Raw genomic sequence first — 16,285 nt, forward strand, 5'->3', positions numbered from 1 at the left:
TAGTCTGCTAATACGGCGGGGCGATTGAGCCAGAGGTGCTTGCCTGCTGCAGACACGGATCCAAGGCTGACCCTCGTCCCCACAAGCGTAACTGAAAACAGTTTAGAAGTGCTCCCGTCTCTGGCACTCAGCTACCCAGCTCCCAATGGGGTCCAAACCCCAAATAGATCCTTTTACCCTGTAGAAGCTAGCTGTAAAATCCTGTGACCAGGGCAGCTGCCTAGCAGCCAGCGCATCTGCCTGCCAGAGCGAGGGCATGTAAGGCACTAATCCGGATAGTGGCAGCTAGGTGACAGGGGGAGAGTGTGAAGAAGCAGCAGAGTGGCGCAGCGGGAGCGTGCTGGGCCCATAACCCAGAGGTCGATGGATCGAAACCATCCTCTGCTATGCGTGCGCTTGTTTCTTTTCCTCTGGGCCTTCAAGCGAGCCGGTGACCAGCAGAGCCCCAGAGCCTAGGCCATGAGGCAAGAGGTGGCTGAGGCAAGCGGCGGCCTGCCAGGGAGCTCCCTGGCACCTCTGGCTGCCTGGGCTGAAGGCAAGAGGCAGGCCTGGGCGTGGCGAGGGCCTCCTGTCCCGGAATGAGGCTGCAGTGCTTCCTGGTCCCCTTTTCCCACCCACACCGGCAGGCGGCTGCTGCGGGAGAACACGAGGAGGCTCTGGGGGCGCTAGGCAGCGCTGTGTGTGTGGCTGTCAGGGGAAAGAGCCGAGGCTCCCGACTCGACCTGCCATTGACTCGCGTGGCTCTGCGCGCCGTCAGCCGGGGCGGGGTGGGCCAGGCCGCGGACGTGACTCAGGCTTGGGCCGCATGGCCGTGCTTTCCTGATGAGGCATGAGGCAGGCCAAGAGCTTTGCACAGCGTACAGGGAAGTGGGAGGGAGGTGTCTTTGAGCCGGCCTGTCTCCTCCGCTTCTCCCTTGCCGCTTGGGCGGAGGCGGGAAGGGGCGAAATGTTCCCGGCTGAAAGTTTTTGTGCTCGGCTTTGAGGATTAAGCCTGAGCCTCCGGCACGGCTGCTGGCAGATGGGTTTCTGAATGGCATCCAGCCTGCTCTTTGGACCACCAGCTGAAAGCTCTGAGGCCAAGAGGTAGCAAAATGGGACCTTTGAGGCTCCCCATACAGGCCTCGGGAAAGCAAGGCAGTAGCAGGGGCTTAGCGCCGTCCCTGGGTGGGCTCGAACCACCATCCTTTCGGTTAACAGCCGAGCAGCTGACCCATTGCGCCACAGAGACATGGAGGGGGCAAGGCTGTATTGAGCACAAAAGCCGGGAATCAGCTCAGGGTACGGTATAGCACATGCCTACAGTGGTTAGCCAAGCAAAAGCAAGGAACTGGATTGCTATGGAAGGAAAGTTCTGTGGGAAGGAACCGAAAAGAGCACCGGGGCTGTGGTACAGCGCTCGCATACACTTTCTTTGGTCTGTTTTGCTGGAAGAGTTAGCAGAGCGAGATTGTTAGTCACAGGTGAGTGGGTGGGTTTATGCAAATACTGGACTCTTGGACAGGAGCAGGGGCAGGGGGGATCAACACGACTTCTGTGGCACATGCACCACCTCTGCAACTAACGTCTGCTACCTCACTCCCTAACAACACACCTTTTAGCTCTCAGGACCAAAATACACCGTGAAAGAGATCTAAGATCTAACGGCATAAGCTTAGGGTGAGCAACTGCAGCACTCACAACAATTTGAAGAGATTCAAAACCGCCTCTGCCTCTGTCTTTCCACACCAGGGACAGCAGAAAGGACATCAGCAGCACCTGCGAGAGACCAACAAACATCCATTTCTACCTCCCTCCACGCGCTGCCGTTAGGAACCCATACCCCTTAATGGTGAGTACTTTTCAGGCGAGGGTGACGCTCTCAGGCCTCAAAGGCCAGGTACAGTTACTCTGTCCTTGATCCAAAACCAACAGGAAAATACACTGGATTACTCCTGCCCCAATAACAAAGACACTGGGGATCCGCAGCAGCTGAAATGACCGTTTGGACAAGCACTCCCATCATGCAATCCGGGGTGGGTGTAACCATGCAAATGACATCAGCCCCAAAGGCCTTGACGACAGATCACCAACAGATGGCAGGGTAGACTTCATACTGACCCTGCTTCAACTAGATTGTGGCAAAGATTCCAAAACACGAGCGTTAAAACTCACCTAACGGGTCAATCCATCCTCATCGTCGTAACCGCTCGTTATACTCCACACCCGAACGTAGCCCTCATATGGACAACATGCCCTCCTAACTCAGTGTCTGTACGTTAACCTTTTACCCCCCCTCAGGGCTATTGCAGATTATGTATTCCTTACGCCACCCCATTTTAAACCGAACTTTGCACCCCTTGGGTAAGCTGTACGTTGTTCCCTGAGCACCAGAAACTTCTACGCCAAAACTCTGTCCCGTACACTTTTTTTCTTTGAACCTCATCTTAATAAAATGCTGACTTTTGTTCGAGATCGGCTCCTCTTCCTTTGCAAGGCGTGTGCGTTCGCTCCGCGTTTTAGTCTGCTAATACGGCGGGCGATTGAGCCAGAGGTGCTTGCCTGCTGCAGACACGGATCCAAGGCTGACCCTCGTCCCCACAAGCGTAACTGAAAACAGTTTAAGAAGTGCTCCCGTCTCTGGCACTCAGCTACCCAGCTCCCAATGGGGTCCAAACCCCAAATAGATCCTTTTACCCTGTAGAAGCTAGCTGTAAAATCCTGTGACCAGGGCAGCTGCCTGGCAGCCAGCGCATCTGCCTGCCAGAGCGAGGGCATGTAAGGCACTAATCCGGATAGTGGCAGCTAGGTGACAGGGGAGTGTGAAGAAGCAGCAGAGTGGCGCAGCGGGGCGTGCTGGGCCCATAACCCAGAGGTCGATGGATCGAAACCATCCTCTGCTACGCGTGCGCTTGTTTCTTTTCCCTCTGGGCCTTCAAGCGAGCCGGTGACCAGCAGAGCCCCAAGAGCCTAGGCCATGAGGCAAGAGGTGGCTGAGGCAAAGCGGCGGCCTGCCAGGAGCTCCCTGGCACCTCTGGCTGCCTGGGCTGAAGGCAAGAGGCAGGCCTGGGCGTGGCGAGGGCCTCCTGTCCCGGAATGAGGCTGCAGTGCTTCCTGGTCCCCTTTTCCCACCCACACCGGCAGGCGGCTGCTGCGGGAGAACACGAGGGAGGCTCTGGGGGCGCTAGGCAGCGCTGTGTGTGTGGCTGTCAGGGGAAAGAGCCGAGGCTCCCGACTCGACCTGCCATTGACTCGCGTGGCTCTGCGCGGCCGTCAGCCGGGGCGGGGTGGGCCAGGCGCGGACGTGACTCAGGCTTGGGCCGCATGGCGTGCTTTCCTGATGAGGCATGAGGCAGGCCAAGAGCTTTGCACAGCGTACAGGGAAGTGGGAGGAGGTGTCTTTGAGCCGGCCTGTCTCCTCCGCTTCTCCCTTGCCGCTTGGGCGGAGGCGGGAAGGGGCGAAATGTTCCCGGCTGAAAGTTTTTGTGCTCGGCTTTGAGGATTAAGCCTGAGCCTCCGGCACGCTGCTGGCAGATGGGTTTCTGAATGGCATCCAGCCTGCTCTTTGGACCACCAGCTGAAAGCTCTGAGGCCAGAGGTAGCAAAATGGGACCTTTGAGGCTCCCCATACAGGCCTCGGGAAAGCAAGGCAGTAGCAGGGGCTTAGCGCCGTCCTGGGTGGGCTCGAACCACCATCCTTTCGGTTAACAGCCGAGCGCTGACCCATTGCGCCACAGAGACATGGAGGGGGCAAGGCTGTATTGAGCACAAAAGCCGGGAATCAGCTCAGGGTACGGTATAGCACATGCCTACAGTGGTTAGCCAAGCAAAAGCAAGGAACTGGATTGCTATGGAAGGAAAGTTCTGTGGGAAGGAACCGAAAAGAGCACCGGGGCTGTGGTACAGCGCTCGCATACACTTTCTTTGGTCTGTTTTGCTGGAAGAGTTAGCAGAGCGAGATTGTTAGTCACAGGTGAGTGGGTGGGTTTATGCAAATACTGGACTCTTGGACAGGAGCAGGGGCGGGGGATCAACACGACTTCTGTGGCACATGCACCACCTCTGCAACTAACGTCTGCTACCTCACTCCTAACAACACACCTTTTAGCTCTCAGGACCAAAATACACCGTGAAAGAGATCTAAGATCTAACGGCATAAGCTTAGGGTGAGCAACTGCAGCACTCACAACAATTTGAAGAGATTCAAAACCGCCTCTGCCTCTGTCTTTCCACACCAGGGACAGCAGAAAGGACATCAGCAGCACCTGCGAGACCAACAAACATCCATTTCTACCTCCCTCCACGCGCTGCCGTTAGGAACCCCTACCCCTTAATGGTGAGTACTTTTCAGGCGAGGGTGACGCTCTCAGGCCTCAAAGGCCAGGTACAGTTACTCTGTCCTTGATCCAAAACCAACAGGAAAATACACTGGATTACTCCTGCCCCAATAACAAAGACACTGGGGATCCGCAGCAGCTGAAATGACCGTTTGGACAAGCACTCCCATCATGCAATCCGGGGTGGGTGTAACCATGCAAATGACATCAGCCCCAAAAGGCCTTGACGACAGATCACCAACAGATGGCAGGGTAGACTTCATACTGACCCTGCTTCAACTAGATTGTGGCAAAGATTCCAAAACACGAGCGTTAAAACTCACCTAACGCGGGTCAATCCATCCTCATCGTCGTAACCGCTCGTTATACTCCACACCCGAACGTAGCCCTCATATGGACAACATGCCCTCCTAACTCAGTGTCTGTACGTTAACCTTTTACCCCCCCTCAGGGCTATTGCAGATTATGTATTCCTTACGCCACCCCATTTTAAACCGAACTTTGCACCCCTTGGGTAAGCTGTACGTTGTTCCCTGAGCACCAGAAACTTCGCCAAAACTCTGTACCGTACACTTTTTTTCTTTGAACCTCATCTTAATAAAATGCTGACTTTTGTTCGAGATCGGCTCCTCTTCCTTTGCAAGGCGTGTGCGTTCGCTCCGCGTTTTAGTCTGCTAATACGGCGGGGCGATTGAGCCAGAGGTGCTTGCCTGCTGCAGACACGGATCCAAGGCTGACCCTCGTCCCCACAAGCGTAACTGAAAACAGTTTAAGAAGTGCTCCCGTCTCTGGCACTCAGCTACCCAGCTCCCAATGGGGTCCAAACCCCAAATAGATCCTTTTACCCTGTAGAAGCTAGCTGTAAAATCCTGTGACCAGGGCAGCTGCCTGGCAGCCAGCGCATCTGCCTGCCAGAGCGAGGGCATGTAAGGCACTAATCCGGATAGTGGCAGCTAGGTGACAGGGGAGAGTGTGAAGAAGCAGCAGAGTGGCGCAGCGGGGCGTGCTGGGCCCATAACCCAGAGGTCGATGGATCGAAACCATCCTCTGCTATGCGTGCGCTTGTTTCTTTTCCCTCTGGGCCTTCAAGCGAGCCGGTGACCAGCAGAGCCCCAAGAGCCTAGGCCATGAGGCAAGAGGTGGCTGAGGCAAAGCGGCGGCCTGCCAGGGAGCTCCCTGGCACCTCTGGCTGCCTGGGCTGAAGGCAAGAGGCAGGCCTGGGCGTGGCGAGGGCCTCCTGTCCCGGAATGAGGCTGCAGTGCTTCCTGGTCCCCTTTTCCCACCCACACCGGCAGGCGGCTGCTGCGGGAGAACACGAGGAGGCTCTGGGGCGCTAGGCAGCGCTGTGTGTGTGGCTGTCAGGGAAAGAGCCGAGGCTCCCGACTCGACCTGCCATTGACTCGCGTGGCTCTGCGGCGCCCGTCAGCCGGGGCGGGGTGGGCCAGGCCGCGGACGTGACTCAGGCTTGGGCCGCATGGCGTGCTTTCCTGATGAGGCATGAGGCAGGCCAAGAGCTTTGCACAGCGTACAGGGAAGTGGGAGGAGGTGTCTTTGAGCCGGCCTGTCTCCTCCGCTTCTCCCTTGCCGCTTGGGCGGAGGCGGGAAGGAGGCGAAATGTTCCCGGCTGAAAGTTTTTGTGCTCGGCTTTGAGGATTAAGCCTGAGCCTCCGGCACGGCTGCTGGCAGATGGGTTTCTGAATGGCATCCAGCCTGCTCTTTGGACCACCAGCTGAAAGCTCTGAGGCCAAGAGGTAGCAAAATGGGACCTTTGAGGCTCCCCATACAGGCCTCGGGAAAGCAAGGCAGTAGCAGGGGCTTAGCGCCGTCCCTGGGTGGGCTCGAACCACCATCCTTTCGGTTAACAGCCGAGCAGCTGACCCATTGCGCCACAGAGACATGGAGGGGCAAGGCTGTATTGAGCACAAAAGCCGGGAATCAGCTCAGGGTACGGTATAGCACATGCCTACAGTGGTTAGCCAATCAATAGCAAGGACCTGGCTTGCTATGGAAGGAAAGTTCTGTGGGAAGGAACCGAAAAGAGCACCGGGGCTGTGGTACAGCGCTCGCATACACTTTCTTTGGTCTGTTTTGCTGGAAGAGTTAGCAGAGCGAGATTGTTAGTCACAGGTGAGTGGGTGGGTTTATGCAAATACTGGACTCTTGGACAGGAGCAGGGGCCGGGGGGATCAACACGACTTCTGTGGCACATGCACCACCTCTGCAACTAACGTCTGCTACCTCACTCCCTAACAACACACCTTTTAGCTCTCAGGACCAAAATACACCGTGAAAGAGATCTAAGATCTAACGGCATAAGCTTAGGGTGAGCAACTGCAGCACTCACAACAATTTGAAGAGATTCAAAACCGCCTCTGCCTCTGTCTTTCCACACCAGGGACAGCAGAAAGGACATCAGCAGCACCTGCGAGAGACCAACAAACATCCATTTCTACCTCCCTCCACGCGCTGCCGTTAGGAACCCCTACCCCTTAATGGTGAGTACTTTTCAGGCGAGGGTGACGCTCTCAGGCCTCAAAGGCCAGGTACAGTTACTCTGTCCTTGATCCAAAACCAACAGGAAAATACACTGGATTACTCCTGCCCCAATAACAAAGACACTGGGGATCCGCGGCAGCTGAAATGACCGTTTGGACAAGCACTCCCATCATGCAATCCGGGGTGGGTGTAACCATGCAAATGACATCAGCCCCAAAGGCCTTGACGACAGATCACCAACAGATGGCAGGGTAGACTTCATACTGACCCTGCTTCAACTAGATTGTGGCAAAGATTCCAAAACACGAGCGTTAAAACTCACCTAACGCGGGTCAATCCATCCTCATCGTCGTAACCGCTCGTTATACTCCACACCCGAACGTAGCCCTCATATGGACAACATGCCCTCCTAACTCAGTGTCTGTACGTTAACCTTTTACCCCCCCTCAGGGCTATTGCAGATTATGTATTCCTTACGCCACCCCATTTTAAACCGAACTTTGCACCCCTTGGGTAAGCTGTACGTTGTTCCCTGAGCACCAGAAACTTCTACGCCAAAACTCTGTACCGTACACTTTTTTTCTTTGAACCTCATCTTAATAAAATGCTGACTTTTGTTCGAGATCGGCTCCTCTTCCTTTGCAAGGCGTGTGCGTTCGCTCCGCGTTTTAGTCTGCTAATACGGCGGGGCGATTGAGCCAGAGGTGCTTGCCTGCTGCAGACACGGATCAAGGCTGACCCTCGTCCCCCACAAGCGTAACTGAAAACAGTTTAAGAAGTGCTCCCGTCTCTGGCACTCAGCTACCCAGCTCCCAATGGGGTCCAAACCCCAAATAGATCCTTTTTACCCTGTAGAAGCTAGCTGTAAAATCCTGTGACCAGGGCAGCTGCCTAGCAGCCAGCGCATCTGCCTGCCAGAGCGAGGGCATGTAAGGCACTAATCCGGATAGTGGCAGCTAGGTGACAGGGAGAGTGTGAAGAAGCAGCAGAGTGGCGCAGCGGGAGCGTGCTGGGCCCATAACCCAGAGGTCGATGGATCGAAACCATCCTCTGCTACGCGTGCGCTTGTTTCTTTTCCCTCTGGGCCTTCAAGCGAGCCGGTGACCAGCAGAGCCCCAAGAGCCTAGGCCATGAGGCAAGAGGTGGCTGAGGCAAAGCGGCGGCCTGCCAGGGAGCTCCCTGGCACCTCTGGCTGCCTGGGCTGAAGGCAAGAGGCAGGCCTGGGCGTGGCGAGGGCCTCCTGTCCCGGAATGAGGCTGCAGTGCTTCCTGGTCCCCTTTTCCCACCCACACCGGCAGGCGGCTGCTGCGGGAGAACACGAGGAGGCTCTGGGGCGCTAGGCAGCGCTGTGTGTGTGGCTGTCAGGGGAAAGAGCCGAGGCTCCCGACTCGACCTGCCATTGACTCGCGTGGCTCTGCGCGGCCGTCGGGCGGGGCGGGGCGGGGCGGGCCAGGCCGCGGACGTGACTCAGGCTTGGGCCGCATGGCCGTGCTTTCCTGATGAGGCATGAGGCAGGCCAAGAGCTTTGCACAGCGTACAGGGAAGTGGGAGGGAGGTGTCTTTGAGCCGGCCTGTCTCCTCCGCTTCTCCCTTGCCGCTTGGGCGGAGGCGGGAAGGGAGCGAAATGTTCCCGGCTGAAAGTTTTTGTGCTCGGCTTTGAGGATTAAGCCTGAGCCTCCGGCACGGCTGCTGGCAGATGGGTTTCTGAATGGCATCCAGCCTGCTCTTTGGACCACCAGCTGAAAGCTCTGAGGCCAAGAGGTAGCAAAATGGGACCTTTGAGGCTCCCCATACAGGCCTCGGGAAAGCAAGGCAGTAGCAGGGGCTTAGCGCCGTCCCTGGGTGGGCTCGAACCACCATCCTTTCGGTTAACAGCCGAGCGCTGACCCATTGCGCCACAGAGACGGCAAGGCTGTATTGAGCACAAAAGCCGGGAATCAGCTCAGGGTACGGTATAGCACATGCCTACAGTGGTTAGCCAAGCAAAAGCAAGGAACTGGATTGCTATGGAAGGAAAGTTCTCTGGGAAGGAACCGAAAGAGCACCGGGGCTGTGGTACAGCGCTCGCATACACTTTCTTTGGTCTGTTTTGCTGGAAGAGTTAGCAGAGCGAGATTGTTAGTCACAGGTGAGTGGGTGGGTTTATGCAAATACTGGACTCTTGGACAGGAGCAGGGGCGATCAACACGACTTCTGTGGCACATGCACCACCTCTGCAACTAACGTCTGCTACCTCACTCCCTAACAACACACCTTTTAGCTCTCAGGACCAAAATACACCGTGAAAGAGATCTAAGATCTAACGGCATAAGCTTAGGGTGAGCAACTGCAGCACTCACAACAATTTGAAGAGATTCAAAACCGCCTCTGCCTCTGTCTTTCCACACCAGGGACAGCAGAAAGGACATCAGCAGCACCTGCGAGAGACCAACAAACATCCATTTCTACCTCCCTCCACGCTGCCGTTAGGAACCCCTACCCCTTAATGGTGAGTACTTTTCAGGCGAGGTGACGCTCTCAGGCCTCAAAGGCCAGGTACAGTTACTCTGTCCTTGATCCAAAACCAACAGGAAAATACACTGGATTACTCCTGCCCCAATAACAAAGACACTGGGGATCCGCAGCAGCTGAAATGACCGTTTGGACAAGCACTCCCATCATGCAATCCGGGGTGGGTGTAACCATGCAAATGACATCAGCCCCAAAGGCCTTGACGACAGATCACCAACAGATGGCAGGGTAGACTTCATACTGACCCTGCTTCAACTAGATTGTGGCAAAGATTCCAAAACACGAGCGTTAAAACTCACCTAACAGCGGGTCAATCCATCCTCATCGTCGTAACCGCTCGTTATACTCCACACCCGAACGTAGCCCTCATATGGACAACATGCCCTCCTAACTCAGTGTCTGTACGTTAACCTTTTACCCCCTCAGGGCTATTGCAGATTATGTATTCCTTCGCCACCCCATTTTAAACCGAACTTTGCACCCCTTGGGTAAGCTGTACGTTGTTCCCTGAGCACCAGAAACTTCTACGCCAAAACTCTGTACCGTACACTTTTTTTCTTTGAACCTCATCTTAATAAAATGCTGACTTTTGTTCGAGATCGGCTCCTCTTCCTTTGCAAGGCGTGTGCGTTCGCTCCAGCGTTTTAGTCTGCTAATACGGCGGGGCGATTGAGCCAGAGGTGCTTGCCTGCTGCAGACACGGATCCAAGGCTGACCCTCGTCCCCACAAGCGTAACTGAAAACAGTTTAAGAAGTGCTCCCGTCTCTGGCACTCAGCTACCCAGCTCCCAATGGGGTCCAAACCCCAAATAGATCCTTTTACCCTGTAGAAGCTAGCTGTAAATCCTGTGACCAGGGCAGCTGCCTGGCAGCCAGCGCATCTGCCTGCCAGAGCGAGGGCATGTAAGGCACTAATCCGGATAGTGGCAGCTAGGTGACAGGGGGAGAGTGTGAAGAAGCAGCAGAGTGGCGCAGCGGGAGCGTGCTGGGCCCATAACCCAGAGGTCGATGGATCGAAACCATCCTCTGCTACGCGTGCGCTTGTTTCTTTTCCCTCTGGGCCTTCAAGCGAGCCGGTGACCAGCAGAGCCCCAAGAGCCTAGGCCATGAGGCAAGAGGTGGCTGAGGCAAAGCGGCGGCCTGCCAGGGAGCTCCCTGGCACCTCTGGCTGCCTGGGCTGAAGGCAAGAGGCAGGCCTGGGCGTGGCGAGGGCCTCCTGTCCCGGAATGAGGCTGCAGTGCTTCCTGGTCCCCTTTTCCCACCCACACCGGCAGGCGGCTGCTGCGGGAGAACACGAGGGAGGCTCTGGGGGCGCTAGGCAGCGCTGTGTGTGTGGCTGTCAGGGGAAAGAGCCGAGGCTCCCGACTCGACCTGCCATTGACTCGCGTGGCTCTGCGCGCCGTCAGCCGGGGCGGGGTGGGCCAGGCCGCGGACGTGACTCAGGCTTGGGCCGCATGGCCGTGCTTTCCTGATGAGGCATGAGGCAGGCCAAGAGCTTTGCACAGCGTACAGGGAAGTGGGAGGGAGGTGTCTTTGAGCCGGCCTGTCTCCTCCGCTTCTCCCTTGCCGCTTGGGCGGAGGCGGGAAGGGAGCGAAATGTTCCCGGCTGAAAGTTTTTGTGCTCGGCTTTGAGGATTAAGCCTGAGCCTCCGGCACGGCTGCTGGCAGATGGGTTTCTGAATGGCATCCAGCCTGCTCTTTGGACCACCAGCTGAAAGCTCTGAGGCCAAGAGGTAGCAAAATGGGACCTTTGAGGCTCCCCATACAGGCCTCGGGAAAGCAAGGCAGTAGCAGGGGCTTAGCGCCGTCCCTGGGTGGGCTCGAACCACCATCCTTTCGGTTAACAGCCGAACGCTGACCCATTGCGCCACAGAGCCAAGGAGGGGGCAAGGCTGTATTGAGCACAAAAGCCGGGAATCAGCTCAGGGTACGGTATAGCACATGCCTACAGTGGTTAGCCAAGCAAAAGCAAGGAACTGGATTGCTATGGAAGGAAAGTTCTGTGGGAAGGAACCGAAAAGAGCACCGGGGCTGTGGTACAGCGCTCGCATACACTTTCTTTGGTCTGTTTTGCTGGAAGAGTTAGCAGAGCGAGATTGTTAGTCACAGGTGAGTGGGTGGGTTTATGCAAATACTGGACTCTTGGACAGGAGCAGGGGCAGGGGATCAACACGACTTCTGTGGCACATGCACCACCTCTGCAACTAACGTCTGCTACCTCACTCCTAACAACACACCTTTTAGCTCTCAGGACCAAAATACACCGTGAAAGAGATCTAAGATCTAACGGCATAAGCTTAGGGTGAGCAACTGCAGCACTCACAACAATTTGAAGAGATTCAAAACCGCCTCTGCCTCTGTCTTTCCACACCAGGGACAGCAGAAAGGACATCAGCAGCACCTGCGAGAGACCAACAAACATCCATTTCTACCTCCTCCACGCTGCCGTTAGGAACCCCTACCCCTTAATGGTGAGTACTTTTCAGGCGAGGGTGACGCTCTCAGGCCTCAAAGGCCAGGTACAGTTACTCTGTCCTTGATCCAAAACCAACAGGAAAATACACTGGATTACTCCTGCCCCAATAACAAAGACACTGGGGATCCGCAGCAGCTGAAATGACCGTTTGGACAAGCACTCCCATCATGCAATCCGGGGTGGGTGTAACCATGCAAATGACATCAGCCCCAAAAGGCCTTGACGACAGATCACCAACAGATGGCAGGGTAGACTTCATACTGACCCTGCTTCAACTAGATTGTGGCAAAGATTCCAAAACACGAGCGTTAAAACTCACCTAACGCGGGTCAATCCATCCTCATCGTCGTAACCGCTCGTTATACTCCACACCCGAACGTAGCCCTCATATGGACAACATGCCCTCCTAACTCAGTGTCTGTACGTTAACCTTTTACCCCCCCTCAGGGCTATTGCAGATTATGTATTCCTTACGCCACCCCATTTTAAACGAACTTTGCACCTTGGGTAAGCTGTACGTTGTTCCCTGAGCACCAGAAACTTCTCGCCAAAACTCTGTACCGTACACTTTTTTTCTTTGAACCTCATCTTAATAAAATGCTGACTTTTGTTCGAGATCGGCTCCTCTTCCTTTGCAAGGCGTGTGCGTTCGCTCCGCGTTTTAGTCTGCTAATACGGCGGGGCGATTGAGCCAGAGGTGCTTGCCTGCTGCAGACACGGATCCAAGGCTGACCCTCGTCCCCACAAGCGTAACTGAAAACAGTTTAAGAAGTGCTCCGTCTCTGGCACTCAGCTACCCAGCTCCCAATGGGGTCCAAACCCCAAATAGATCCTTTTACCCTGTAGAAGCTAGCTGTAAAATCCTGTGACCAGGGCAGCTGCCTGGCAGCCAGCGCATCTGCCTGCCAGAGCGAGGGCATGTAAGGCACTAATCCGGATAGTGGCAGCTAGGTGACAGGGGAGAGTGTGAAGAAGCAGCAGAGTGGCGCAGCGGGGCGTGCTGGGCCCATAACCCAGAGGTCGATGGATCGAAACCATCCTCTGCTACGCGTGCGCTTGTTTCTTTTCCTCTGGGCCTTCAAGCGAGCCGGTGACCAGCAGAGCCCCAGAGCCTAGGCCATGAGGCAAGAGGTGGCTGAGGCAAAGCGGCGGCCTGCCAGGAGCTCCTGGCACCTCTGGCTGCCTGGGCTGAAGGCAAGAGGCAGGCCTGGGCGTGGCGAGGGCCTCCTGTCCCGGAATGAGGCTGCAGTGCTTCCTGGTCCCCTTTTCCCACCCACACCGGCAGGCGGCTGCTGCGGGAGAACACGAGGGAGGCTCTGGGGGCGCTAGGCAGCGCTGTGTGTGTGGCTGTCAGGGGAAAGAGCCGAGGCTCCCGACTCGACCTGCCATTGACTCGCGTGGCTCTGCGCGCCGTCAGCCGGGGCGGGGTGGGCCAGGCTGCGGACGTGACTCAGGCTTGGGCCGCATGGCCGTGCTTTCCTGATGAGGCATGAGGCAGGCCAAGAGCTTTGCACAGCGTACAGGGAAGTGGGAGGAAGGTGTCTTTGAGCCGGCCTGTCTCCTCCGCTTCTCCCTTGCCGCTTGGGCGGAGGCGGGAAGGGCGAAATGTTCCCGGCTGAAAGTTTTTGTGCTCGGCTTTGAGGATTAAGCCTGAGCCTCCGGCACGGCTGCTGGCAGATGGGTTTCTGAATGGCATCCAGCCTGCTCTTTGGACCACCAGCTGAAAGCTCTGAGGCCAAGAGGTAGCAAAATGGGACCTTTGAGGCTCCCCATACAGGCCTCAGGAAAGCAAGGCAGTAGCAGGGGCTTAGCGCCGTCCTGGGTGGGCTCGAACCACCATCCTTTCGGTTAACAGCCGAGCAGCTGACCCATTGCGCCACAGAGACATGGAGGGCAAGGCTGTATTGAGCACAAAAGCCGGGAATCAGCTCAGGGTACGGTATAGCACATGCCTACAGTGGTTAGCCAAGCAAAAGCAAGGAACTGGATTGCTATGGAAGGAAAGTTCTGTGGGAAGGAACCGAAAGAGCACCGGGGCTGTGGTACAGCGCTCGCATACACTTTCTTTGGTCTGTTTTGCTGGAAGAGTTAGCAGAGCGAGATTGTTAGTCACAGGTGAGTGGGTGGGTTTATGCAAATACTGGACTCTTGGACCGGAGCAGGGGCAGGGGATCAACACGACTTCTGTGGCACATGCACCACCTCTGCAACTAACGTCTGCTACCTCACTCCCTAACAACACACCTTTTAGCTCTCAGGACCAAAATACACCGTGAAAGAGATCTAAGATCTAACGGCATAAGCTTAGGGTGAGCAACTGCAGCACTCACAACAATTTGAAGAGATTCAAAACCGCCTCTGCCTCTGTCTTTCCACACCAGGGACAGCAGAAAGGACATCAGCAGCACCTGCAGAGACCAACAAACATCCATTTCTACCTCCCTCCACGCTGCCGTTAGGAACCCCTACCCCTTAATGGTGAGTACTTTTCAGGCGAGGGTGACGCTCTCAGGCCTCAAAGGCCAGGTACAGTTACTCTGTCCTTGATCCAAAACCAACAGGAAAATACACTGGATTACTCCTGCCCCAATAACAAAGACACTGGGGATCCGCAGCAGCTGAAATGACCGTTTGGACAAGCACTCCCATCATGCAATCCGGGGTGGGTGTAACCATGCAAATGACATCAGCCCCAAAAGGCCTTGACGACAGATCACCAACAGATGGCAGGGTAGACTTCATACTGACCCTGCTTCAACTAGATTGTGGCAAAGATTCCAAAACACGAGCGTTAAAACTCACCTAACGGGTCAATCCATCCTCATCGTCGTAACCGCTCGTTATACTCCACACCCGAGCGTAGCCCTCATATGGACAACATGCCCTCCTAACTCAGTGTCTGTACGTTAACCTTTTACCCCCCCTCAGGGCTATTGCAGATTATGTATTCCTTACGCCACCCCATTTTAAACCGAACTTTGCACCCCTTGGGTAAGCTGTACGTTGTTCCCTGAGCACCAGAAACTTCTACGCCAAAACTCTGTACCGTACACTTTTTTTCTTTGAACCTCATCTTAATAAAATGCTGACTTTTGTTCGAGATCCGGCTCCTCTTCCTTTGCAAGGCGTGTGCGTTCGCTCCGCGTTTTAGTCTGCTAATACGGCGGGGCGATTGAGCCAGAGGTGCTTGCCTGCTGCAGACACGGATCCAAGGCTGACCCTCGTCCCCACAAGCGTAACTGAAAACAGTTTAAGAAGTGCTCCGTCTCTGGCACTCAGCTACCCAGCTCCCAATGGGGTCCAAACCCCAAATAGATCCTTTTACCCTGTAGAAGCTAGCTGTAAAATCCTGTGACCAGGGCAGCTGCCTGGCAGCCAGCGCATCTGCCTGCCAGAGCGAGGGCATGTAAGGCACTAATCCGGATAGTGGCAGCTAGGTGACAGGGGAGTGTGAAGAAGCAGCAGAGTGGCGCAGCGGGGCGTGCTGGGCCCATAACCCAGAGGTCGGTGGATCCAAACCATCCTCTGCTACGCGGGCGCTTGTGTGTTTTTGCCTCTGGGCCTTCAAGCGAGCCGGTGACCAGCAGAGCCCCAAGAGCCTAGGCGATGAGGCGCGAGGTGGCTGAGGCACAGCGGCGGCCTGCCAGGGAGCTCCCTGGCACCTCTGGCTGCCTGGGCTGAAGGCAAGAGGCAGGCCTGGGCGTGGCGAGGGCCTCCTGTCCCGGAATGAGGCTGCAGTGCTTCCTGGTCCCCTTTTCCCACCCACACCGGCAGGCGGCTGCTGCGGGAGAACACGAGGGAGGCTCTGGGGGCGCTAGGCAGCGCTGTGTGTGTGGCTGTCAGGGAAGAGCCGAGGCTCCCGACTCGACCTGCCATTGACTCGCGTGGCTCTGCGCGCCGTCAGCCGGGGCGGGGTGGGCCAGGCCGCGGACGTGACTCAGGCTTGGGCCGCATGGCCGTGCTTTCCTGATGAGGCATGAGGCAGGCCAAGAGCTTTGCACAGCGTACAGGGAAGTGGGAGGGAGGTGTCTTTGAGCCGGCCTGTCTCCTCCGCTTCTCCCTTGCCGCAGGCGGAGGCGGGAAGGGGCGAAATGTTCCCGGCTGAAAGTTTTGTGCTCGGCTTTGAGGATTAAGCCTGAGCCTCCGGCACGGCTGCTGGCAGATGGGTTTCTGAATGGCATCCAGCCTGCTCTTTGGACCACCAGCTGAAAGCTCTGAGGCCAAGAGGTAGCAAAATGGGACCTTTGAGGCTCCCCATACAGGCCTCGGGAAAGCAAGGCAGTAGCAGGGGCTTAGCGCCGTCCCTGGGTGGGCTCGAACCACCATCCTTTCGGTTAACAGCCGAGCAGCGCTGACCCATTGCGCCACAGAGACATGGAGGGCAAGGCTGTATTGAGCACAAAAGCCGGGAATCAGCTCAGGGTACGGTATAGCACATGCCTCCAGTGGTTAGCCAAGCAAAAGCAAGGAACTGGATTGCTATGGAAGG

The 16,285-nt window shown here is 56.1% G+C and overlaps 4 non-coding genes across 4 annotated transcripts; 3 read left to right on the forward strand and 1 right to left on the reverse strand.

Moving 5' to 3' along the window:
- Nucleotides 1–315: 315 nt before the first annotated feature.
- Nucleotides 316–387, forward strand: TRNAM-CAU. The gene has a single exon. It is a non-coding gene; the product is annotated as a tRNA-Met (tRNA).
- A 7,406-nt stretch (nucleotides 388–7,793) lies between these two features.
- On the forward strand, nucleotides 7,794–7,865 carry TRNAM-CAU. Its single transcript has one exon. It is a non-coding gene; the product is annotated as a tRNA-Met (tRNA).
- Nucleotides 7,866–10,280: 2,415 nt separating this feature from the next.
- On the forward strand, nucleotides 10,281–10,352 carry TRNAM-CAU. Its single transcript has one exon. It is a non-coding gene; the product is annotated as a tRNA-Met (tRNA).
- Nucleotides 10,353–16,095: 5,743 nt separating this feature from the next.
- On the reverse strand, nucleotides 16,096–16,170 carry TRNAN-GUU. The gene has a single exon. It is a non-coding gene; the product is annotated as a tRNA-Asn (tRNA).
- Nucleotides 16,171–16,285: the final 115 nt, after the last annotated feature.

Source organism: Mauremys reevesii, linkage group 12 (assembly GCF_016161935.1).
Source record: "Mauremys reevesii isolate NIE-2019 linkage group 12, ASM1616193v1, whole genome shotgun sequence".
Lineage (NCBI taxonomy): Eukaryota > Metazoa > Chordata > Testudines > Geoemydidae > Mauremys > Mauremys reevesii.